Raw genomic sequence first — 27,503 nt, 5'->3', positions numbered from 1 at the left:
ACTTATGAAGTTTTCAGAGTATAAAGGATTCAGTTCCACTTATAGTCATTTTAGATTAATTTAATTTCAATAAATCGAATACTTGTTTGATTATTAGATTGCAAATTGTTAATTTCTTCTTAATTAATATTCATCTTTCAAAAGTATACTCTCAGTTGTTTTTACTTATTAAGTTTTCAATGTATAAGAAGTAATTTTACTTTTAGTCATTCTGGTTCCAGTTTATCTTTAAGAATTCAACTTTTAATGGATGGTTGTATTTATTTAAGAGCACAAATGAAAATATCATCAAGTTTAAATAAAGATAAAAAGAACGTTAGTTTTTAAGGAAAAATAAGTAAATAAAAAGTCCTTCATTATATCAAAGAGGAAAAGCAAAGTTAAAATTTAAAGAATCTGGTTGAGAATTTTCTTTTAGATAAATGCCAAATAGTAAACATGAATTTTTAAGGAAAGACAATTAAAAAAAAGGCTTACATTTTATCACTGAGGAAAAACAAAGTCAAAATTTAAAGAATCTGGTCGAAAAATTTTCTTACCAAATATCATACTGTAAACATGAAAGTAAGGGAGAGTGGGGTCCATTGTAACATTTTTACTTAACTATTTTTAACTAACAAAAAATACAATATATTACTAGTATTAATTGACAGACGAGTAAAGTAGACTATCTTCTACTAGAAAAAAATAAATACCTTACTTTAAATGTTATTGTATTAGTTATTAACAATTTTTGACAGTTGTGCACTTGTTACAATTGTCCCCACTAACAGGGTCAATTGTAACAGTTCATTAATTCATCTAAANCTAGTTGGTAATTAGGTAGTAAGTTGCCCATTATTATTATTATTATTATTATAAGACTTTTTTTTAGCTTCCATAGTATTAGAAGGCTTATACAAATACACAGAATTCTTCTTTACTTACGAAGTATTCAGTATATGAGAGAATTAGTTCCACACATAGCCATTTTAGATTCATCTCATCTTTAGAGTTTAGTTTCTAAATCATCTTTAGAAACTGGTTCATTTGCCTATGAAGTAGTTCCACTTTGAAACATGTAAGATTTTTATTTATTTCTATTTTTAAGAATAGCACACTAGTTGGTAATTGGGTAGTAAGTTGTCCATTATTATTATTATTATAATACTTTTTTTAGCTTCCTTAGTATTATATGGCTTATACAAATACATAGGATTCTTCTTTACTTACGAAGTATTCAGCGTATGAGAGAATTAGTTCCGCATATAGCCCTTTTAGATTCATCTCATTTTTAGAGTTTAGTTTCTAAATCATCTTTAGAAACTGGTTCATTTGCATATGAAGTAGTTCCTCTTTGAACCATGTAAGATTTTTATTTATTTTCGATTTTTAAGAATAGCACACTAGTTGGTAATTGGGTAGTAAGTTGTCCATTATTATTATAAGACTTTTTTAGCTTCCTTTGTATTATATGGCTTATACAAATACATAGGATTCTTCTTTACTTACGAAGTATTCAGCGTATGAGAGAATTAGTTCCACATATAGCCATTTTAGATTCCTCTCATCTTTAGAGTTTAGTTTCTAAATCATCTTTAGAAACTGGTTCATTTGCATATGAAGTAGTTCCACTTTGAACCATTTAAGATTTTTTTTGTTTCATTTGCAAGAATAGCACACTTGTTAGTAATTGGATTGTAAGTTGTCCATTGTTATTATTATTTTTATAATGCTTTTTGTAGCTTCCTTAGTATTATATGACTTATGCAAATATGTATGGATTCTTCTTTACTTACTAAGTATTTAGCGTATAAGAAAATTAGTTTCACTTATGGCCATTTTAGATTCATTTCTTCTTTAAAGTTTGGTTTCTAAATCATTTTTAGAAACAGGTTCATTTGCATATGAATTATTTCCCCTTTGAACCATTTAAGATTTTTTTTGTTTCATTTGCAAGAATAGCACACTTGTTAGTAATTGGATTGTAAGTTGTCCATTGTTATTATTATTTTTTATAATGCTTTTTGCAGCTTCCTTAGTTTTATATGACTTATACAAATATGCTTGGATTCTTCTTTACTTATGAAATATTCAATGTATGAGAGAATTAGTGCCATTTATAGCCCTTTTAGACTCATTTAGTCTTCAGAATTTAGTTTCTAAATCATCTTTAGAAACGGGACCATTTGCATATAAATTGGTTAATATTTAAAACATTTAAGATTCTTCTTTCTGTTGTTTTATTTTTAAGAGCAGCACACTTGTTGGTAATTGGATTGAAAGTTGTTCATAATTATCAAGTTTTTTTGTAGCTTCTTTAATATTATACCGCTGATATAAAAATATACGGATTCTTGTTTACTTATGTGTTTATAAGGTATTCGGTTCCACTTATAGTCATTTCAGATTCATTTGATTTCTATAAATCGAATGCTTGTTTGATTATTAGATCACAAGTTGTTCATTTCTTCTTGATTACTATTCGACATTCAAAAGTATATTCGCAGTTATTTTTACTTATTAAGTTTTCAATGTATAAGAAGTAATTTTACTTTTAGTCATTCTGGTTCCAGTTTATCTTTAAGACTTCACCTTTTAATGGATGGTTGTATTTCTGTAAGAACCCAAAAGAAAACATCATTAAGTTTAAATAAAGATAAAAAACGTTAGTTTTTAAGGAAAAACAACTACATAAAAAGCCCTTCATTTTATCAAAGAGGAAAAGCAAAGTTAAAATTTAAAGAATCTGGTTGAGAACTTTCTTTTAGACAAATGGCAAATAGTAAACATGACTTTTTAAGGAAAGACAATTAAAAAAAAGTCTAACATTTTATCACTGAGGAAAAACAAAGTCAGAATTTAAGGAATTTGGTCGAAAAATTTTCTTTCCAAACATCACATAGTAAACTTGAAAGTATGCCTATTGCAATGTTTGCCCCCCCCCCCATCTTAGAATTTTAGAAACTTATTTCTAAGAATTTTGTAATTTTATTTTAATTCCTGCGTTTTTTGTGTAAAATAAAAAAAATGATTAAGGCCAAATAAATAACTTCAAGAAACTGAGGAAGAAAGATGTACTTTTTTAAATTTTTCGTTGACTTCGAAAAATATGAAGATGGTAGTCTACACCTCTTTAGGTTTTCCTCATTCACGTTTGACAAGTTTTGAGGGTGGGTGTCTATTTTTGAGCGCTTCAAACACATGTCGACTTTTAATACCATATTCTTATTTCTTGAAGCCAATGAAATTTTTAATCAAGTAAATATTTAAGTTTTTGTAAGGTATAAAATTTTTTACATCATTTTAAAGTTAGCAATTTTATTCAGCAAAATACTAAATTTGAGAGAAATCGGTTAAATAGTTTCTTAGAAATCGAATTTTAAAGAAATCGTATATTAAAATTCGATTTCTCACGAACTGTTAAACCTATTTCGCACAAATTTTGTATTTTGCCATGTAAAACTACATGCGTTGAAACGAAGTAAAAAATTGCATACCTTACAATATGAACTTCTTTCGACAATTATTAAATAAAATAATAAATATTTATTAAAATTTATTTTTTGCATAGAATTATCTTAGATTTATGCACTTAGAAGAAAAAGTCAAAACTGCTGGAATATGGAAAAATTTACCGTACTACTGGCTCTCTGAGAACGCAAAAAAGCTCGTGCTTTAGTAATGAATTTGGTAAAATTAACAATGAAATAAGTTTGTATAATATGTAATAAAATTAGGTAGGTTTATCGTTATACTTTAGAGGATGGATTGAAAATAATTTATTCGGTAAAGTTTACTTTTCAGTTAAGTATTTTTTACTAAATGTATAGTAATAAGAACTATAATTTTGAAAAACAGATTTTCTGATATACTGTTACCATTATGAACGGAAAAATTACCAAATGAATGGCTTAAATACCATATAATTTGCTTCTATTTACCAGAATTATGTTGTTTACTCCAGAAAAGCCATTACCTTACAATAAGGTAATTTTACCAGATTTTTTTCCCTGTGTGTTCGATAAATCTAGTGGTAACGGAATCTATAGCAAACTATAAAAAAAATTACAACTAAAAATTAAAATAATGACAGTACATACTGTTTGAAAAAATAATAGTTAATGTTGCACCGTTTAAGAGGCTCGTCACTTTTTCTATGAAAAGGTTTTCCTTCCCTTAGATATCAAGTCTCGATAATAATTTCAAGAATTTTTGGAGAATCCACTAAAAACTTTTCTTAAATTAGATATCAGTTCTCGAAAACAGTTTTAAGAATTTTTGGAGAATCCACTAAAAACTTTTCCTCAATTAGATATCAGATCTCGAAAACAGTTATAAGAATTTTTGGAGAATCCACTAAAAACTTTTCTTAAATCAGATATCAGATCTCGGAAACAGTTTTAAGAATTTTTGGAGAATCCACTAAAAACTTTTGTTAAATTAGATATCAGATCTCGAAAACAGTTTTAAGAATTTTTGGAGAATTCAATAAAATCTCTTCTTAAATTAGATATCAGATCTCGAAAACAGTTTTAAGAATTTTTGGAGAATCCACTAAAAACTTTTCACAAATTTGTTTTTAGTATTTCACCATTTATTATTTAAAAAACTAACAAGTTAATTTATACGCTAATAAGGAGAATAATAAGGGCCCAGATAAGAACTAGTAAGAAAAATGTTTTGTGTTTGCTTAGAAGTACACAAAAGTTTTATAATAGTCAAAAATTTCTTTATACCAAGTGTGTTGTTAACCAAAAAGGAGCTTACACTTCAAGTATTAACTTTATTGGTCTCCATAAACGCCCTATGAGGATTTTTATATATTTTTTTTAATATGTAAGACTTTAAAAAGTTTAAGTTTAGTGTCTTCATTCAAACATCTATAAACACTATCATCCCTCAAATATTCGGAAAAAAACTTAATTTTCGAATCAATTTTACGATTCCATGAGTACCAAATGACTACTGAAAGGATTTTTACTGCGTGAATTATAAGATTCGGCTCACAAAAGACAAAACTTTAGTAGATCCACAAGCCGAAGTTTATCAGACAAAACAAGAAATAAAGGAAAACTTGCAGGTCCTTAAATCTTTTTACCTCTGGAGATCCTCCACAAAGATAGGTCAAACATCGTTATCCAGACCTTATGGTATAAAATACCGTCGGCTGCTTTTCCAAGCGTATGGAGTATAAGTGAGTGCGATCTGTTTAGAAAGGACAGAGATCCAGTAAAACCACTATCTTAGCTCTGCAGTAAAACATTTCCTCGCAGCAATCCCACCAATCTCCCACCATAAAAGCTCAATCGCGAGGACTCTGTTGGACTTTATAACCTCTTGACCGAGATCTTTACAGCTTTCTCTTGAAGCATATGGCCCGGTTGGCCAGTACATTAGTAGAGCTCAATCAAGGAAAGGACGGGGTCTTCAGTTTTAGATATGCGGAGGAATTCTCTTCGCCATTGTGGAATTCCCGTTCATTTTACGAAACTTTTCCGATTAATCGTGATGTATCTGTCCTTTTATTAGTTCTGGATTCATAATGTTGTAAGAATGTTCCAGAAGTTGAGCTCCTAAATACAGGAATGCAAACAAATTTTATTTATGAAAACTCTTTGCATAAAATTACGTAGAGAAAGCCAATGTTGATAAATTTTGAATAGAAATATCGTTGAATGTTGATTTTAAGTGCATTGAAATATTTATAGTGTAAAGACATTATAATTTTAAGTAAGACATAATACCAACTTTAATTAAAAATATATTAAGCAATGTACCACGACAGAATAAGGAAAGATTAAAAAAATTGTTCATCCTAAAGATTATAAAAAAAATTTAAACAATTATTAAATCAAAAATTGAATATTTTCAGTCAAGATAATTGAATTAGCTGCTATAAAATACACTCTACAACAGGATAAGGCAAATAAAAGGACAAGTCTCCTTAACTTCAACAAAATAAGTCTGTGGCGGCCACTATGCATAAAATTTTCTAACTTATCCTAGACTGGGATGTACACACTTTTCTATGGAGGTTAGAGCATCCGTCTACAAGAGGTACTTGCTTCGAATTCTGCCGACAGGCAACAAACAACTTATTGACATCCTCTCCTTCACATAGGTGACTACGGATGCTCGAACATGCAATGCAATTATGTAACTTCACGCCAAATGGCAGTACTACACAGCATCATTTTGTTCCACGGCTTGCCTTGATTTGACAAACAAATCGCATGGTTTCACAATGTCATGGTCCGAACAGCACTGGAATGGTGACTTTTCTTCCGGTCTCTCAGTCTCGTAAAATGCTCACGACTGAAAATGATTCAGACTTTTGGCCCATTGGAGTAGGAGTGTGCGGTGTCCACTTTATTTGAAGTTTCCCAACTCACCCCCAGACAGGGGTGCACACCCTTTCCTAATGGTGGTTAGATCATCCAACGACGATCTCAAAGGTTTTTGGTTCAAATCCTGACAGGCAGCCAACAAATATCTCTATCTCACATACTTGCCTCCACAACTATCCCAACTGCATCGAGTTAAAGTACGTGTTAACTTAAAAACGATTGGAATATCTTTTAATTTTTAATGCAAAATTTAGAAAGGAAGAATTGTTTTTCAAATAAATATTTGTAGAGCTTTAAAGAAAAGGGTTTTATAGGACATTTTTTGAAAATTTATGAGCATGATCTTTTGAAAATTATGTAGCTCTTCCTGCTGATTTCAAAATAATTTTCCAATTATAAAAGGTTCTCATTTAATGAACTTTAAAAAAAATTAAGTTGTATGAATTCGCATATTATTCGGTCGTCCGAAAAGTGCTTGCCGGATGGAGCACCCAAAGATACGCCAAAAATATTCCAGTGGTATCAATTTACTGGTCGAAGCAGTTTGAAATTTTCCTAATTGCGCAACCACTTTAATTTTGATGATACTCATATAGCATGAATCAAACTTCTATATATGCACTGAGTTTCCAATTATTGAGGTGATCAAGAAAATTTAATTATACATTTACGAGAATTGTATTTTTTCGTATAAATTTTGCTAAGCAACAATGTATTTTTAAACCCAAAATTGAATTGTATTTCCGAATGTCGCATCTTCATCTACTCTGAACTTTTCATTTGTATTAGACATTTGAGGCTCGTATTTTTCTTTAGGATCAAGTGAAGAAAAAGAATCTAGCTTGTTAATATTTTTGTGTGTTTTAAATTACTTAGGGATTTAGAACACGCACATCAAAAGTAAACTATTTTCAAGCACGAATAGCCATTAATGGAGTTGTTTTGCGGTGCCTATTAATGTTTACAACAATAAGCAAAGCATACATATAGAACAAATGCAGAACATTTCATTTACAAAAAAATGTATCTTTTATCTGCTTTAGTATGATATTCGTCAAACTTTTAGAGAGTGTTTAATCGGTATTTTATGGCATTTGGTTGAATATTGACATGCCCAGACAAGAATAAGGGTGTAACGTCTATACATTTTCGAAAATTTTACACGTAGGCATATCGTGCAATATTTTTTTTTTAGTCCCGGAACCCACTATTTTTGACTAACACATTGAAAAGTGGAACCTGTATTTCCTTTAATCATCACTTGCACGCCCGTTGGTTGAGTGGTAGTGCTTCGTACTCCCGTGCCACAGGTCCTGGGTTCGATCATCGGGCCGGACAAAGGTTGCCTTAGCCTTTCATCCCTTCAGTGGGTCGATAAATGAGTACCAAGCATGCTTGAGAACTATACACTGGGGTTTCAGAGTTTGGCTGACCACCTAAGAGGAATATCTGCTCCTGCACCCCAGAGCCTAAGGTCAAAAAAACTGAGATGGGCACAGTAGGCCATGACACTCTATGGGCTGTCGCGCCACTGAGTTTAGTTTTATCACTTGTATCAGGTATCATTGATACTTTTCTCATTTCAGAACAACACTCCAATTTTTTATTGTCTTAATCATGTCTCCCTTTTCAACAGAACTTTATTATTCTATTTCCATTAAATTTTGAATTAAATTAATAAATAAAGATTTTCAAAGTGTGATGTGGTTTAAATTCCCCAAAACAAAATTAATTGGAATAATTTCTGATTAATGGAATCAAACGTTAGAATGGTAATCAATTCAAATCAAATTTATGTGTCAAATCTCTTTTCTGAAGCGGGGGAAAATAGTCAAGGAAAATTAATCAATTCAAAAATAAAAATTAAATTGAATAACTTACATCTTTCTCTAAGGATGTTAAACTAACCAAACAAAATATTTCGTATTAATTAATACTTCGTTGAACAAATTAACTATTATATATATATGCAGTGGTATTTGTCACTTTTTATTTGGTATCTTGCATTTTCCAAGAAAGTCGCAGACTAATGAAAGTCGTGACGGCTTTTCAAAATCAGGAAAAAAAGCGGGAAGGGAAAGTTAGCGTTAATTATCCCGAAAATCTTTTTTCCTACGCTATCTCCATAAATTAATATTCTGGTTGTCAACAAGGTATTTAATATAATAAAAGTGTTCTGACGGTATTTCAGGCAATGATAAAATATTTCTAAGAAGCTTTTAAACTTTTTTTTTCTACTTTTAGAAATTATTTACCTTATTTAGAAATTCTTTCAAAAAGATGAAAGGGAACTGTCAGCATTATGTTAAAAAGGTTTTGTTGGACGGAAAATGCTAAAACCGAGGATATTTCTTTTTAAAAATTTGAAGTGACGCGTTGAATCATTTATACGAATGTATGTTTTAGGTGGTAAAGTGGAATTTAATTTAAAAAAAAAATTATTTGAAATATTTACTCTTTTAATGTACAAAATTTATTATTTTAGAGACTAACTTAACTATAGAGTTAAGGTAGTAGTTAACTAATAAATTTTAATTATTTTATAAATTAAGACCCGCATTTTGTAATTTGTAATAAAGTTTTAATAAGATAAAGATGATATATAATATTTAATTTTTTAATGCATTCACACAAATACTAGATTCATTAAATCTATCTCTCATTCTGGTGTGGAGATTTCAAAGCTGTAATTAATTTTGCTCTTAATGCTACAGATTTTTTAAATGATATTTTTACTCCATTTTTTTGTTGAAAAGTGTGTATAAGTCAGATATATAAGTTCACGTAAATGTTGCGAAATGTTTTTAGAGGAGTTAAGGCACATTATCGGGATGAAAATTGCATGGAAGCCAATGTATGGAAATGCCGTCATACGCGACTAGCTGCTCTCCTCTATTACGACCTGTTCAAAATCACACGAAGAAACAGCTCATAATAGGGAAGCGTCTTTAGCTGTGCATGATTATATTTTCGGACATGGGTACCAATGCAATTTTAATTTTGATGTTGTGCTTTAATCCCTTTAGAAGTTTGTCACAACATTTATGCGACCCCTTGATATATATAACGTGTTTTAACTTGTACATTTCAACAGAAATAGACTATAAATATCATTGAAAAGTGTAGTTTGGATTGAGAGACCGATTCGAGACTTGAAATCAGCGACAAGAAAGCATCTAAGATCTGTTAAAATATTTTATACAACAGAAGACAACTTGCTTTTTTGACAGATAAGTACTGTTAGTTTAACAAATAAACTCTGTTACCTTAATAAAAACAATCTATAAAACAACATTGTTAGAATTGTGGTCGTGGGAGTAACATTCGTATGACCAGTGGACGCTGGGATTCGAACCTGGCCTATCTCATAGAGAAAGCGAGCTCTCTGTCCGCTGAACTATCACAGCTCTGACGTCTTTGTACGAAGAAATATTTTAAACTGTTTTTATCGAAAAAGTCTTACTTAAGGAAATAATATTCAAGTTTAAAAATGTTTAAAGCTAGTGTGGCACACCCACTTAAAAATGTCTGGCAACTTAACTTACCAAACATACCATATTCAAAGAAATATAATCAGGTAAAGTATGAATTTGACAATAAAATTGAATCAAGCTCTTTTCATACGAAGATCAAAACCGTGAAATAACTGCAGAAAAATAAGAACTGCTAAAGTATAGAAAACTATAGCAAAATGATTAAAAAAAGGTAGAGTTATCTTACGGTAAGCAAAACAGCATGGCAAAAACTAGAATTTGAACTGACTGTTTAAATCACTAATACAGAGAAAAACCGTTTATCAACGAAACAAAACCGTCAAATATAGAAAGAAAATCTGTTTTAAAATATAAAATTAGTTTTTTACAGCGTATGTCGCTTAAAGAATAGTGGTTGCTTAAAAATGATTGTTGATTACAAGCAAATAAATTTTCATTTATAGTATTTTCATCATTAAAATGTTAGTATTTTTTTAAAGTAAATATTATTACTTTTATTTCATTTTGATAATTAATATTGCATTTTGACTTGCAACTTTCAAATGCAACTTTTATTGCATTTTGATAATTAATATTTGAATATGTAAGTTAGTAGTTTTATTTTCAAAAGATTAGGTTAGGGAAGTAATGAGCTGTTTAGATAAAGATTACTTTTACAGACAAGATAAAAAGTTAGACACAAAATATGCCCGGCATGTTATAATATCCACAATCACATTATAGAAACCATTTTCAAGCAGATAGAAAAGATTTGATGTTTTTCTTTAAAAAGTTTAAAAATGATACTAAAACATAAAGATATTTTGTTCTGCGATGGAAGAAATAATAATATCAATTTATATGTTATCTGCAAATAAAATGTTATTTCTTAAATTTTTAAACTAAAAAAAAATTATTGAAAACTAACTTTCAAGTTTTGTAATACTCATAGCCACTTTTATTTTACTTATATTTAATTCTAAATTGTGATTTTTTTTTTACCAAAGAATTAAAAACAATTTCGGAAAACAACTTAAAACAAATAATTGAAAATAGTTGTTCAAGGCAGAGACAACAAATATTTTGAGAATTTTTGTTAAACTTTTATTAATGATTTCTGTCAGTGTTTAAATTAAGTCAATTTCAATTCAATTTTCCGAAATTAAAGTGAGTTAAGAAATTCAATTATGTTTAAGAGAAAATTTTAATCCTATTTCATAATTTATTATCATTTTTCGCTTCAGTGTATTCTTAAATTCATTAACTTGGCAGAAATGGAAAGTTACAGCAGGGAATCTTTATTTTTTTAAAAAACAAATTTCCTATTTTGTGCTAATATAATTAGTTTTAAATACCATTATTTGGATGGATAAATTTGCGCTCTTTTTACTTTTAGGTTCTCATTTTTAACGAGGCACTTTATGAGTCGAAACTGAAACATTCGTAATTTGTTTTAAGATTATTAACATAGGAACATGGTGACATAAAATATTATGTATTTTTCATAACACTTAAATTAGATCCAATAACAATGAATAACAGAAAAATATTTGATGTTTCGAAACTACTCGTATGAGATCTGGCTATGAGAGACAAAAAAGTTCCCACTTCCTGAGGGGTTGATACATCTCCCTCCTAAAACTATAACTTTTAGATGCTATATAAATAAAATTTTTATATTTTTTTTATTTTCAAGCAATTAGTAGCAAAATAGGTCATATATGAATTTAGTAATTTAAAATAGAAAATTTTTCATATTCTCTCAGGTGGGCATTACCTCCTTCCCTCTATAAACCCTCCCCATACTTTTTTGATACCTTCTAAATAACATTTTTGCACATATTTTTTTAAATCTATTTTCAAGCAATTAAAAGTTGAAATGTAACTGATCTAGATCCTAGTGATGAAAAAAAATATTTCAAACTCCTTGACCCTTACCCTTCTTACACTCTGATAAAAAGATCACAACTAAACTTTCAAAAGAACTTAAAAACATTATATATATTTTAACTTTTATATATTTTTCATTTTATTCTAACTTTTTAAAGTAAAAACCTTTCACCTTTTTTTAGTAACACCAAACTGTTATGAAGTTTAGCAAATATTTTCTCTCTAAGAAGAGACTAAACGAAAAAATGAATTCGATTCAAGTCTTGTGAATCAAATGGTCATTTATTCACCAGAAGGTCAGGAAAATGTGCCAGGCACCATTCTTGAATCTTTTTATCTCAGTGAGCTGGAACAAAATCCACTTGTAAGGTATATTTTTGGTTTTCAAAACTTTTCAGATACAATTACATTCCTAAAATGAATTAGCAATATATTGCGTAAAAAATATTTGTTCTTAAACTTTATCTAAGTTATTTCTTGTTACCGTGCTTTGAACTAATTTTAACGTATATAAAAATATTGAATGATAATCTACCACAATGTCACTAGCATTGCGATTAATTTGTGACATTTGGGTAACATTCTCGTAAGATATTTGAATAAACATTTCTATCAGAACGCTTTCATAGAACATCATAAGAACTTTTCCAGAAAAATGATGTTAAAGAATTAAGTTTATTTTTTCATACTTTGCTTTCAGCAAAACATCTGTATCTTATCTCATCAAATTTGTTTCATCTTTATTAACTAAATCATCCATAAAAACACTTAAAATATAAAAAAAGGTAAAAAAAATAATTGAAAAAAAAAACTGCACTATTTTTAAGAAGCTTTCAGTTCATCACTCATCGCAAAATGTTTGGTGATTAGAGCTTAGTTGCGCTAATTAAAGAAAGACTAACAGTTATTCTGAGCAGATTAAACTGTAAATGATCAAAAGAATACCGTTTTTAAGGTAATATAATTTTTTTAACCTATTTTAATTATTTTTTGTCATTGTTCAATTATAAAGTAAGCACTTATTAAAAATGAAAACAAAAGAGAATGAATTAAATCGATGAAAAACTAATTAGCTTTATTTCAAAAAATAGTTATTGTCAAATGAATGTATGAAGAGATAAGCAAAAGTTCTGGAAAGAAATAGTAAGTATCAAAATCAATAACAGTAGCATTTCTATTAAAGTAAGATCGATTTTTCTTCTTTTTCGAAGAATATTTAATTGTTTATTCCTTAAAAAGTAATTTAATGAAAAAAGTCTTTTAATAATGTCTAAAACTCAAGTTTTTTTGATATTTGCATTTTTGAAATGTGTTTATTTACTTTAAATTTTAGAGCAACTTTTAGAGATTAGGACTTAGAGTTTTCTGTTTTATCTTTCATATTTATGGATTCAATTTGGTTTTAGCACGTACTTTTTGAAAACATAAAATAAACTAAATCGCTGACTAAATCTGTTAACTCAATCGTAACTAAAAATCTGTTAACTAAATCGTTGCATGTATCTATGGAATCCCTATCAAAATAAAAGACCAAAAAATTTACACATTGAAACTAGTGAAGAAATAAGCAAAATCACTATAAAAATCACTAACAAAAACGCTATTAAATCTGACAAGTCATAATTGTAGAAGAAATATGAAAGAATGACTGACAGCTGGAAGAAACAGATAGCAGTTGAAGGACGAATATTAGTCCCGCAACAGATTTTGATACTTTCTATTTTGTACAATGCGAAAAAAAAACCGGACCACGCTGAATAACTTTTGATCTAATTATCGGATCTTCACGCGTTCATGTTCATAATGCTTTGAGGGGGCAACCTCAAATATGTTAATTAATTAGTGTAGACGATATTTTAATCTACGAAATCAGGCACAAAAACGTGCTTTCTCTGAATAAACTTAATTTTTTTTGAAGGACTTTAATTTCTGACCCGCAAAATATAGCCGCAATCTGGGAAATATGGTCCCAATAGTTCGGGCAAGAGAGTAGCCCAGAATTTGGACCTCTTAAAGTTAATTTTATTTTTTGTGTATTTTGCTACATCTCGAGAGCTTTTTAAACAAATTGAAAATTTTTGCACACAATTACAAAATTCGTTTATCAAAGATAATACCTTGTAAAAAATAACTTTTACGAAATATTTATCATTTTTATTATTTTATTTAATAATAGTCGGAAAAATTTTGAATTGTAAGGTATACAATTTCGTTGATTCAATGAATGTAATTTTACATGGTAGAATATCAAATTTGAGCGTAATCGGTCGAAAAACTCTAGAGAAATCGAATTTTAAAAAAAAGAGCAAATCTTTTTTTCTTTTTAACATTTTTTTAAAAGAAATGTTTAAAGAAACGTATATTTATTCAGAATAAGTACGTTTTAATGTCTGATTTCGAAATTTAAGTTATCATCGGCCGTAATTTATTAGCATATTTGAGATCACCCCCTTACGCCATTAAGATTGAGTCTTAAAACATGAAAATCCGATAATTGGATCAAAAGCTATTCAGAGTGGTCTATTTTTTATGCTCACTTTCTTCTAATACTGATTTTGAGTTTTCAAAAGCGTTTTTGTTTACCTTGTATATGTATGTTCTAAAGCAATTTTAGCACTTTAAACAATAAACGATGTTTATTTTCTCAAAATTAAACATTATCATTCTGCCTACGTTTCAGTGATGTAATATCAATAGTAACTAAATTACGTGGAATCTCCCTTCTGTCTTTGATCACTCTTATATAAAAGTATTATTTTTTACTACTTCTTTTCGGGTTAATCAGACGATACCTATTCCCAATCGAATGAACTATATTAACTGTCTACCAAAAAAATAAACGAAAACCTTCGAAAGAGATGAACAGCCCTCATTAAAGCTATCACTAAATTCCCTTTCATAGTAGCTAAACTTAATTAAAAAGGAATGTAGCCCCATTTTCGGCGACGAAACCTTCCTTTCAATTAGAATATTATTATATTCGATAGAATGGGCCTCCAGAGACTCCGGGCATTCGATTCTGGATTTCTGGAAAAGTAGGGGTAGTCTCAAATGCGAGGATCGAACGTAACTGGTCCTAGATCGAAATGAAACAGCTGAGACATCGGTCCGAGAAAGTCTGTTGGCCATCGATTTTAGCCCGGTTTTGCAGTTTGAGTCTTAACGACGAATCGATGTTCTAATGCCTTCAGGCTTTGAAGAAAGACAGTTAATTCGCCGTCGTCCTCTCTTAATTTCTTTGTAACAAAATAACAGCAAATCGTAGGTCTGAGAGAATCTTCTTCAGAATTTATAGAGTGCCTTCATTATTTTTCACTTATTCTAAGGAAGTTTATTCCGAGACTTTTGTCCCTTTGGATTCAAAGCCTAAAATCGAACGATATATTAGGAATAAAATGGAATTTTTTTTTCAACGTTGTCGAAAAAGTTGTGAGAAAGTCATACTTTTCAGATTAAAGGAAATTAAGATGAGAGAAAATATTTAAAAAAAATATAGCCAACAACGGTGCCATATTGGAGAGAGCGAAGTGACATTCGTAGTAAAATTAAAAATTTAATTTCTTAACTTCTTTTATATTTTGAATTTTTTTAAAAAAAATAATCTTTATGATTTATATACTTATTTCTGAAATAGTAGACTTTTAATTTTAATTACAACTCTCTCACGAATTTACAGCACTTACTTCATAAGTGATTGGTTTATTAAATAATATAAATTAAACTAGTGGGCTGAGCCCATGCTCGCTAACGCTCGCCATCCTCCCAAAATTGCCACGCAATCTTATATGGTTTGCTTCGCAAACCAAGCTCGCTTCCCTCGCTACTAACTTAGGTACATTACAAATACACAAAATTCTAAGAATTCAAAACAATCATTCAAATCTATATAACCACATTCTTAAAAAAAAATTATATCCTTTTAGTAAATACTAAGTCATTAAAATAAATTTGAATTCAAATAAATGACATGTNACTTTTGTCCCTTTGGATTCAAAGCCTAAAATCGAACGATATATTAGGAATAAAATGGCAATTTTTTTCAGCATTGTCGAAAAAGTTGTGAGAAACTCATACTTTTTAGATTAGAGGTAATTAAGATGAGAGAAAATATTTTTAAAAAAAATATAGCCAACAACGATTGGAGAGAGCGAAGTGACATTAGTGGTAAAAATTAAACTTTTTTAACTTCTTTTTTATTTTGAACTTTTGTTTAAAAAATAATCTTTATAATTTATATACTTATTTCTAAAATAGTAGACTTTTAATTTTAATTACAACTTTCTCACGAGTGTACAACACTTATTTCATAAGTGATTGGCTTATTAAATAATATAAATGAAATATTATATTCATTATTTATTTTCCAATTTATGTGCGAAAATTTAAAATGTTAAAATAGTTCAAAATATAATATAGCTCTTTTTACTATGATACTGTATTTTTAGATATTGGAAATATATTTCAATTACAAAATTTAAAATTTGGCAAGGTAAAAGTTAAAGTTGTGAGAACTCACTAAGGGTTAAACGAGAATCTTATAGGAATTTAATGCAGACTTCAAAAAATCATTTTTTAAATAAATGAAATATGTCAGTAATGTTAGCACCAGTGTATTATAAATTTTTTACTTAATGAAGTTGAGATTTATATTTATTAGCTATATATCGTATTAGATGCTTATGAAATNGAGAATCTTATAGGAATTTATAGCAGACTTCAAAAAAAACATTTTTTAAATAAATGAAATATGTCAGTAATGTTAGCACCAGTGTATTATAAATTTTTTACTTAATGAAGTTGAGATTTATATTTATTAGCTATATTGTTTTAGATGCTTATGAAATATTTTGTGTTTAATGCATAATTTTTATTATGCATTATGTTTTAATGCATAATTTTTAACTCTAGTCATCCTACAAGATACAGCTGTTAAAAAAAGAGGATCTTTTGAAACATTTTTGATTGAAATATTCCTTTATGTTAAAAATAGCTAAGAAAAACTAATAAAATTTTCCTAAAGTCATTTTTCAGGAAAAACTATTTAATTGGGCACTTGCACTTCAAGAATAAGATCACGGTTACCCAGACATGTGACCCATGACGTCAGTGCCAGCTAATCACTTATAGGCAAAATGGCGTGTTAAAGTTCAGCTTAGCTTCTTCTCATCTTCTCATTTTGCATTCATCATCTTCTCCCGACAATAGTCTCAATGGTTTGTCGTCGGCCTTCTGAGCCCAAGTCTGCGGGTTCGATCCTCGGCCCAGACACCGGACTTTCGGGATGCCGAAAATCTCAGCGGCCATGTCGTATGATTATGCGGCATGTAAAAGATCTCTGGAGTGCCTTATTGGCTCTTAGCATTTCCGGTAAAATTAAATTCCTAGTTCACTTTAGCATCCAAATAGAGTCTCGGTGCTGCCATCTAGTGTGGCTGAGACTAGACTTCCAAATTAACATGGCCAACGGTATCTCACCCATTGTGGTGGTCCTGAAAGAGTGGATACCACTTCTGGAGAACGCACTAGGTCTGTTCATCGGGAAGACTGATTGTGCAGCTCATAGGAAATAAAAAAATGTTAATACTCAATGCTTTTATAATGCTACCCCACCCTTTTCTTATTTTCATAATTTGTCTAATGAACTGCTCTTTGTATTTTAATTGTTTGGAATTCGAGGATTTTGAAGTTAAATTCCAAAATGTGCTGAATTTGGTATTCAGTTAAAACTGCTTGGATGCAATTTGAGATTTAAAAGTAGCCGCCTTCTTGACCGGCTTGGTCACCCTTGTGGCAATGTCACTTTGCTCCTTTACTACTTATGCTTTGGTATTTTAATAAGATGTGATTTGGTATTTTAATAAGATGTGATTGGTATTTTGATAAGATGTCCATAAATTGATAGGCTACTTAAAGCGTAAATATACTAGAATCCTTAAGCTCAGGATATTAAATGTGCATGTCAGTTATGAGAAGTTAAAAGGCTATTAGACTGAAAGTTTATCAGAGGCACGCGCGACTAAACTTGAATTTGCGCAATAATTGATCAATAAATCCTATAGGATGCCTGACACTCATCAAAATTTTAAATTTCTTAAAGTATGTGCGTCTCAACACTTAAATTTTTAACTCAAACTAAAGCAAAACTATTTTCGTAAACAAATTTAGAGCTTGACGAGAGTAACTTTTGATGTTTATATAAATTTAATACTTTACGAAACTTAAATCTATTAACAAATCTAAGATCGTGGACAATAATTACACAATGTAATGTGTCCACCCTGTTATCTTGCCTATTTAAAGTTTGCGTTGAAAAGCTTAGACAAATGTATATTTAGATTATATACCGGGCATTAAAGTTATTAAGACATAATATAAACTCTAAATGAAAACAAATTGTATCCAGTGTAACCAGAGGAAATAAAATGCACTCTTACATTCACTGACATTCGTATGAAGTAAATTTATTAAGGTGTACACCCATTATTATACTGCTGTTCGTTATTAATTTCAAAGTATTTTGCATTTTACAAAAGTTGCAAAGTTTTGCACAATTCCAAAATTTGCATATTTATTACATTGGTAAAGCATTTATTGTCAAAGATTAATGTTGAAAGTGTAAGATTTTTCCATAGTGTAATCATTGACTGTATAGTTGCTTAATCAAGCACATGTGTCTTATGAATAAGTTTTCATTTTAAGCTAACTTGACTTTAAACTGCAGTTTTGAATTGGTGGCTTGGTTTGGAATAATATAAAGAACGCTGAATGAAGCACAAAGCAAAACATGGTTAACTGAACTAGATTCAACCCCCAAAGAAATTTGAGCAGATCACTAATATACTTTATAACTTCTAAGTAAATTATTGCTATAGAAATATAATAAAATTGTTTCTCTGAATCTAATAAGCTATGTTAATTACTCATTCTGTTTTTCTATCAAAACTTTCATTATAAATTATAATAAAGATATCATTATAATAAAGATAATTATAAATTATCTTCACAGGCATTTCAGAATAAGTAAATATAGCACTAATTTTCTAGGCATGATATATTAAAATTGGGAAAGGTAAATAAATAAAAAAAAATTATGGTATAGAAATTTGCTTATACTAAACGTACTTTTTAACCAATTAATATAAATAGTAGAGTATTGAATATAGAGCATATCCAAAGTATATAAATAGTCGTATATATAGTTGGCCAGCAGATTAATCTATCGTAAATATAATTTGACTAGCTGATTAGCTTTCGGTCCGCAGTTTGCTATAAAATCTAACTTGGTTATAATAGACCCACGAGTGAGTTTAGAATATAACAGCATTTGTAACTGATTAAGAATTTTAGTGCAGAGTTTTACTTTAAATTTTAATATCTATTTTGTTGCTAGCAGTCTGCGGCTTGTAACAGATTAGTCAAATATAGTATTGCAAAATTTGATGCCTTAAATTTTATTTTAAAGCAAATTAAATTTCATTAAATATTCAGCTTTAAAATTTAGGGAATTAAGAAATATGGACTTGCTTTGATTTCATAGAAAGCAGTTAAAAATTTTCAAAGAAAATGTTTAACTGCTTCGTGGTGCAATTTTTTCTAAAAGTTTCCATAAATATTTTGACCTCAATAATAAGTCTAGTCTTACATAAATGTTATACGCATTCTCTAATTTTGAAAAGTGGTAAAATGTTTAATCTCGTGTAATTTAGAAGTTTAAAACACTTGTACGCTAGTAATCTCTTGTACTTAGTAATCACCGTACAATATTCTAAAGAATATTTCACAACATTTGTAACAGTTTTATGTATAAGCCATGAAAACTGCTTTAGTAATATAAATTTCATATCAATTTATAATTTAAATGATTTTATTAGGAGTATTTTACCTTTTGTATCAACGCCAAATCCCTGTTAAGGCTACAATTAACATTTTCCATTTATTTGGGAAATAAAGTTCAGCCAAAAATTAGTTATATTGTAGGATTAAATAATTCGAAGATTTAAAATCTTTTATTGAAATTTTACAATAAACTGAGATTCAAATTTATTTTTGGATGTCTAAAAACTAAAGTAACTGCTTTTGACACTTCACATCTGCTCTGCACTAAATTTTCCAAAATTTAAAATTGCTATTTATTAAAATAATTAAAAACGGCTGCTGAACATTTTAAAAATTAAAAAAAATTTCCATTTTCAAACTAAAAAACTTTGCAAGTAATGAATTTAAAGATTAAGATTTATAGAGAAAATTTAAAAAATCTTATTATTTTCTCAATATTTATTGAAACAATGTTGAGACACGATGATAACGCCTTACTTATTGAAATTGAAAATTCGTTGCTCCGGAACGTTAGTGTTTAAGTTTGTTACATTGTTAGGTGTTCATTAGTAATTAATTCTTGAGACGTTTTAAAGTTTCAGTGTCTTAGAAATGAAAAATTAATAAGATTGTTTGCTTTCATGACATAATTCGACTGTAAGTTTTACAATAAAGTCCCTTTGCTGTTAATTCATGCTAATTCGCTAAACTATATAGACCTACTTAAAATTCGTGCACTTGGGCAATATTTAAATCATTAACATAATTTATATTAAGTACACTTTCAGACTTTTATCGATATAGTTTAGGTCTGCCATCAGAGCTAAGAGGACAGGTGTGCATTGCTGGCAAATGTGTCTAGTCCACACTTAAAATAGCCTCTGTGTGCTGTAAGTACCTCGCTTCTTGAAAATTAAGCTTCACAAATACGGTATCCCGGCCACAAACATCAGTAACATTTTCTTATCACCCAATTATTCAGTTTTAACTTAAGGTAAGTTTCTAGCTGCTTATGCTACATCAGATAACAACAGAACCTTAGCACGTATTCGCTGTAAATAGGCTTAGTTGTTGAAAAAGAAATGAAGTTTTTTATTTTAGTCATTAACTTTTGCTCTTGTAAAGAAAAAAAAATCAGCAATCGACGGTTATATCGATGAGGTAAGAGGTTCCTTTCCTAAATTCTGTTTCCGGAGTCAAGTAATCGTGTGATATGAAAAATACGAAAATATCTCCCACAACAGACAAAACCAAGTTTGAAACGAGGAGTTCAGTGAAGTCAGGTCAAGTATGAAGTCCGACGTGGAAGCAGTAGACGGCCGTTCTGCTTCATCTACTTGCTTTATACAGGTTATTCATAATTCCCTCCGAGGTGAACTGGACTATCGCATTGATGTATGCCGTGTGACCAAGGACTCACACATAGAACACCTGTAATGCATGTAAGTAAAACTTGAATAGTTTCGGAATAATTTCATATGTTTCTTTTTTCTTCATATTCGTCTTCTTTTTTTTTACTACAACGCTTCGAAACCAGCCATTTCGAGATTTTTTGATTTACTCGTGCACTTTTGTTGATGTGTTTACGTATTAAGTATTAGAGGGTGCGTAGCCAAATTATTCACCAAAAAGTAAGCACCTTTAAAGCACTTTTCAAGCACTCAAAAAATATTTGTTAGCACTTTAAAAAATATCATAATTAGGCAGGGTTGGAAAGTTTTTGACAATTGACGATTTTATCTTGTTTTAACCGTCATGTCAAAAAAAAACTCTTTTGGCATTGTTTTTGACAATTGTCGAAAATTATGACATTTTGAATCATGTAAAACGAATGGTATTTTCAGACGCTACGGACTGACAATATGACGAAATAGATTGGGTTCGAATTAATTGTTAAAACGCTGAATAGAACAATGCGAACTGTGTCTTTTTGCATAATTCGAAGCGAAAACCAACATGGCAAAGAAAAAATCTAATTTTGAAAAAGGGAAAAATTGAGTACTTTTTAAAAACACCCAATGAAAAAAGCACCTTTAAGGGCTTTTAAAAAGCGCTACGCACCCAGTACTAGAGATAAATTTAAGGATGGCTAAATTTCCCGATTAAAATAAACTACTCCTCCTTCCTGCGGTGTTGAATTTATAACTTCTTAAGGAACTTAAGTGTTTCAAAATTAAAGCGCTCTCTTATAATTCAGCCGCCGATTTCTTTTTAAAGGCTAGTTACACGCTCTTTTTATAACATAGCAGACAAAATATAGATAGAAAAAACATACTGAAACGCCCTCTTGATTGTAATTTGCTATCAAAAGTGGTTCAGCACTTTAGTAGTATGTGCCATATTTTTAGATTCAGTACTTTTCTGTTTTTGTGTGTATTTTAAACGCTCTCACTGTAAGGTTTTTGAAAGATTTCAATAAATTTAACCCTAATTTTAATAATCACTAAGCTTGTATCCATAATCTGTTGCATTGACTTTAGTGTTGTAATGTTTTAAATATTACACAGGAACAATTTTAAAGAAAATTCCCTCAAATTAGAGGATTTGCGTGAGGCAGAACGTGCTGGGATTAGACCACTAATGCATTTAAGGTTCAAATTATGTAATTAGCAATATATTTTCCTTGGCCGACCGGCCTATGTTGGGTCAGGGAGCTGCCCTTGCATCAGAAAGGTTCTGGGTTCGAATCCCGGGCAAGGCATGCATGTCTTTCATTCTCTGTACTGTCTGTCTTCACTGTGGGAGCGACGTTGGCCCACCTAATATGCCACCCCTGAAAGAGAGGCCAACAAAATCGCCCTGTATATGCCTGAATTGACGGATGTTAACACAGGTGGGCATTAGAAAAAAAATATTTTCCTTATAAATTATCACCCATTGTAGTTTGTTTCCTACTATTGTCGTATCTTCAATAAAATTTTTCTCCACTCAGTTCTGACAAATCTAAATGTTCAGATAATGGTACAATTTAACGTAATAAACATCTAGTGTACGAATTTTTCTGAAATAATTCAATGAAAATTACCAGAATATTACCAGAAGTACCAGAAATTGCCAAAGTTTACCCAATATGATTTCGATTCGAGACTTTAACATAGTCGTTTCCTTCATTGTAACGCAAAATAGTTTTTGTTGTAGTTAAGAGAGTTTTTGTAGTTTACTTATCTACTTTCAGTTGACAGTGGCTGCCAAATATTGTAATTTTACTGCTTTATATAGATCTGAAAGTGTTTTCGGGAAATTTAAATTTTAACAAAATAAAACAAACAAGTGTCCAAATTAAAATTTTCTTAGAATTTTCGCAAACACGTAAAACGTGTTAAATTTTGCTACTTCTTCATCCAATGCTATTCGCATTGTAAGCGAGATGGCGGTAACGATTTATGAAATTCTAAAATCAAATTGTATCCAAGTGATTTTTTACTAATGTACAGTTTCCAACTTTGACGTTTATGAGGATTTTTCTAACTGTGAAGTAAAAGTTCTGAAACATTGATTTTGAACAAATACTGAAGAACTAAGTTTCTGAAAAATTTAGCAGGATGGAAAGTCTTATATTAGTTCCAATCTCTTAAGTAGACAACTTTTAAAATGAAACTGAATAATACAAAACTATTGCTAACAATCGAGCTTCAAATGTATAGTTGGAAGCTATGTTGGTAATTTAATGTTGTAAACTTTATCTTTATAGAATCATCAAACGAGAGAATTGTTAATTTGCTGTATGTTTATTTTAACGGTAATGCTTTGCATGTTTGCTGAAAATAATTCTAAAATTTTAATATACAGCATATTATCTTTCAAATATGTATATCATGATTATTCTATTGCATGAAAGTTTTAAAGAGGATTATTTCAAAATTTCTTTTAAATTACTGAAATGATGTAATATCTCAATACTTTTTGCCAATTTAAAGATGCAGTAATTTCCAAATGTTTAAAATTTAACCACTTCTGCTTCAAAACTAGGGAGTGTTTTTTAAATAGCATAGAAGACACGAACTAAATAGAGGGAAAATTAAAGTCTTACAACATTTAAAACTAAATTTATTTTTGATTATTCTCTGAAAGGAGTTATTTCATTTGAGGGCAGTCATCGAAAAACTTTTAAAGTAAACAAAGCAGCAGAGTGCTATATGCTTCGTTATAAAATTAGATATCTGTATCCCTCAATTAAATTTTAAATAGTCATTGGAAGCTGACTGCACAATATGAGGAAGTTGCTCAAACAAAGAAGCTTGTTAATGTGGAGCGAAATTTTCCACAACTTCTGGGTGAATGTGTGGTACGAAGTGGTAGTGGTATTCGGTCGTTTAGCTCTTTTTTCGTATTTCTCACCCGTTCAGTCGTTTCTGGACTTTTCTATTCAAATCTTCAAGCTTCTGTAGTAGTGAAGTGTTCCTTTTTGTGTAATCGGTGACGCAATACGTCTTACCAATAAAATCGATGGGAATAAGTAATTCTTGACTAAAATACTGAAAATATGGGTAAACTTTGATTAATAGTCTAAGTAAAACTTTCTTAATGTGAGGTTCTGATTTGTTAACTTTTAAGCTGAACCTAAAAGTAGATTTATGCAGCATTTAAAAGTTATCTAGAGACTTCTGTTTAATGCGTATTTTATGTATATTTAATACTGCCTCAATATATTTTCAGTAATTTTGTCGTAAATAGCAATATTCCTGTTATGAAAAATATAAAATTTTTTCTTTGCCATTTGTGTAATAAAATCTGATTTTGAAATTCAAAGAATGAGCTTTGGCAAAAAGAAATACTAAAGGCAGAAATAAAGTCATTGGGCAGTTCCATTTAATTTGAAAGATTTCTTATGGAAGAGATCTTTAAAATCATAATTCATAACTTTTATATTCTTAATGTTAAATAACTTTTGGGAAGGAAAGTGAATTTCTCAATTAAGTTTTACATATTAAACGGAAGAAAGATTTTTTCTGCAATTTACAAAATTACTGTAGTTTAAATTTTAGTTGATTTATACACTTAGGAGAATTATTTCAACAGGGTGGAGGCAAAATAGTGTAAAATTATATTTGATACAAAGAATCTATTAGTTCATAATCTAGAATTGCTAGTTTATTTTGTTACAAATACAGGGCAGTAAAATAAGTGAAAGCATTGCGTTCCTGCTAAGTTTGTCTTAGTATGGCCACGAATTTATTTCCAGATTTTAGCAATCCCTTTTAAATACTTCAATTGCTAAGTTAACTTCAGCTCTTCAAAACAAATGCGTCCTTTTAATTACATTATAGTTGTATTGTATAAAGTGCAGGTTACTGTATTAAGTTAAAAGTGTCTGTATTGCTATCTTAATGTGTTTGAGTTATTTTCAAGAATGTAATGTTATATAGCAAAACAAATAACTTAGCTTTAAATTTGTTTAATCTATAAGAGTTTTTGCTTATTTTTTACCCTTGATACTTCAGCGAACTAAGATTTTTAAAGAGCATGAAAGTGTTAGTTGAAGTTTTCGTTTTTTGATGACTTAAAATTGAGTATTTAATTTGAGATTAAGAGTTTGTAAAATTTTAATTTGTATAGTTCAACATTTTATATGGACTTCTTCAAATGATCTTCCGAGCAGTAAGGGGAGCAAAAGTGCTGTTAAAAATATACGAAATATGCACGATCATAATTAAAATGTTCAAAAATGGAATTTCAGTAACTTTTCGTTGGATTTATTTTTTAAACTAATTCTTTTAAGTGATAAGAAACCTTCTTTTTCCTCTACTTAGTAATGATAAATAAGTAAAAATAAAGTTAATACTGTTTACTGAGAATTCCAAATTGATAATGCATGCAAAATTTGAATAAAAAAGCAAGAGTTTAAGATGAGAACAAGTTCATAATTTCAAAATTCTTCAATTCTTACTAAAACTAAAAATTCAAAAATTCTTACTAAAACTAAGCATGGAACGCAAACTTAAGAAAATAATTATTGCTGTTCCAATAATAACGACGAATCATTTGCCTATAAAATATTTCTTGATCCTAATGAATTTCGAATAAAATTTGCAATTAGATTCCAAAGGCACTTTACAGATCCCTTTAAAATCGCATTTTCATTTCCCTCGATATTTGTTACGTAGGAAGATTAAAGTGGCTAATTTTATCTTTTACAAATGAGTGCAACTATTGATCGAACAGAATTCGAAATTTTACATTTTCTGCGAAAGTCCGTGTTTCATTCTAAATATTCAAGGAAATAAATTAATAAAACACGGCAATAATTTTATACCTTTAGAGACTTGCATGCGAAATTCAACTATTTCTACTATACCCTTAGTTTTTGCAACTGCATATGGCTTACACATATTTAGTGTTGTAATTGATGCATTATTAAAAATTAGATAAATTTTGATATAAAAACTATGAATTGTTGTTATAACTTTTCCTTATTTGTCATTATATATTTCTGTATATGCTTTCGTGCCGCATATGTCCTACAAAAAAAATGCATCTTAAATCTTCATCAGTGCACGAGTTTAGTCCTCATTATCTATACATTTCTCGCATGGCACCATGAACTCTGGTATTTCTCTATCTATTGGCAACACTATAGTTTTATTAATTTTGCTAGATTGCCTTAAGTATTAATTTCAGTAGTGTTGAAAAGTCCCTAACAGGTCACGGCCCTTTTCCTTCTTTCTTTCATTACCTTCATATCTCGGATACAAACCTTTGCACCTGTGGTCAACCAGGTACACCAGAGCATTACTTATCAAATTGTCTTTGCAGAATATCATGGCATACACGATTTTTAAACATTAATAATTTACATATTTGGCAAAGAAAACTTTCTTACAAATAAAAAATTAAACTCTAAATTAATTAACGTAATGAATTTTCTAGCAGAAAACGACTCCTTATTAAAATTTTAATTAATCCTGACTTTTTATGTAATCTTGATAGTGTTTAACAGTTTTTGATTTTGACATTATACATTTCGTCCTCGTTTACATTTTCTTTCTTTGTTTTCTTTTTCCTTTTTTTTCAATTATTATGTATATAACAAAATTCGCTTCATTTATTGTTCTCTTTGGTTCAAAAAAATTTTTTTTTAATTTTTTTTATTTATTTTTTTTAATTTTTATTTTATATAAATTTAACTAATGTTATACGCATTATTGTCATCTTTATTGTCATCTGTATCATCTGTATTGTGCAGTTATGAATTTTGTAATGGTTTACTTATGTGCCGAGTTTTGTGCGAGCTAGACTGCCGTCCAGACGTGGACTATACGGTTAAGGGTTTTGCAAACCTAGGTACGTGTCCACGTCTGGAAAAGAAAAAAAAAGTGTTGAAAAGTTATACGTTAAATATTTCGATAGTATAAATTTATTTTTATAGAGTAATAAAAACTTGGTTACGAAGTAATTATTTAGTTTTATTTCTGGTTCTTTTCTAAAATGGCTGTAGAAATTTTAAATATAAAACCATGTTTTCGTGCCGCATACTGTCAGACTAATTGGGTACTGGCACTTAAGAAGATTGCGGATATCCACACATGTGACCTATGACGTCAGCGCCAGCTGATCGCTTATAAGCAAAATGGCGTGTTAAAGTTGAGCTAAGTTGCTACACATAAGTTATGTTAATTAACGTGAAGTGAAATACAGTACCGTATCGCACGTAGAATTCTTTCTCGTCTACCTCTTTTACTGCTTATAGATTTATTATTTGCTTATGTATTTTTTGCAACCGTGATGTTTTTTTTTGTTTTGTGTACCTGGCAACTGCGATGCACAATTAGTTTATGTTCTACGCTGTTTTGTGCCTGTCTTTGTGCTGAGTAGGAAATATATATAATGAAGGAATTGAAATTTTTATGAAAGAATATGGAATGTGTCATTTAAGACTTCTGATACTTGGCGGGATTGGTTTACTCGATTTAGAATGGAAAGAACAATTGCTAACGTACACAAATGTTACGTTTCAACAACCAATCAGGATCGAGATATCCATGCTACGTCATATGAA

Source organism: Parasteatoda tepidariorum, chromosome 1 (assembly GCF_043381705.1).
Source record: "Parasteatoda tepidariorum isolate YZ-2023 chromosome 1, CAS_Ptep_4.0, whole genome shotgun sequence".
NCBI lineage: Eukaryota > Metazoa > Arthropoda > Arachnida > Araneae > Theridiidae > Parasteatoda > Parasteatoda tepidariorum.
Note: the sequence above shows the minus strand (reverse complement) of the source record.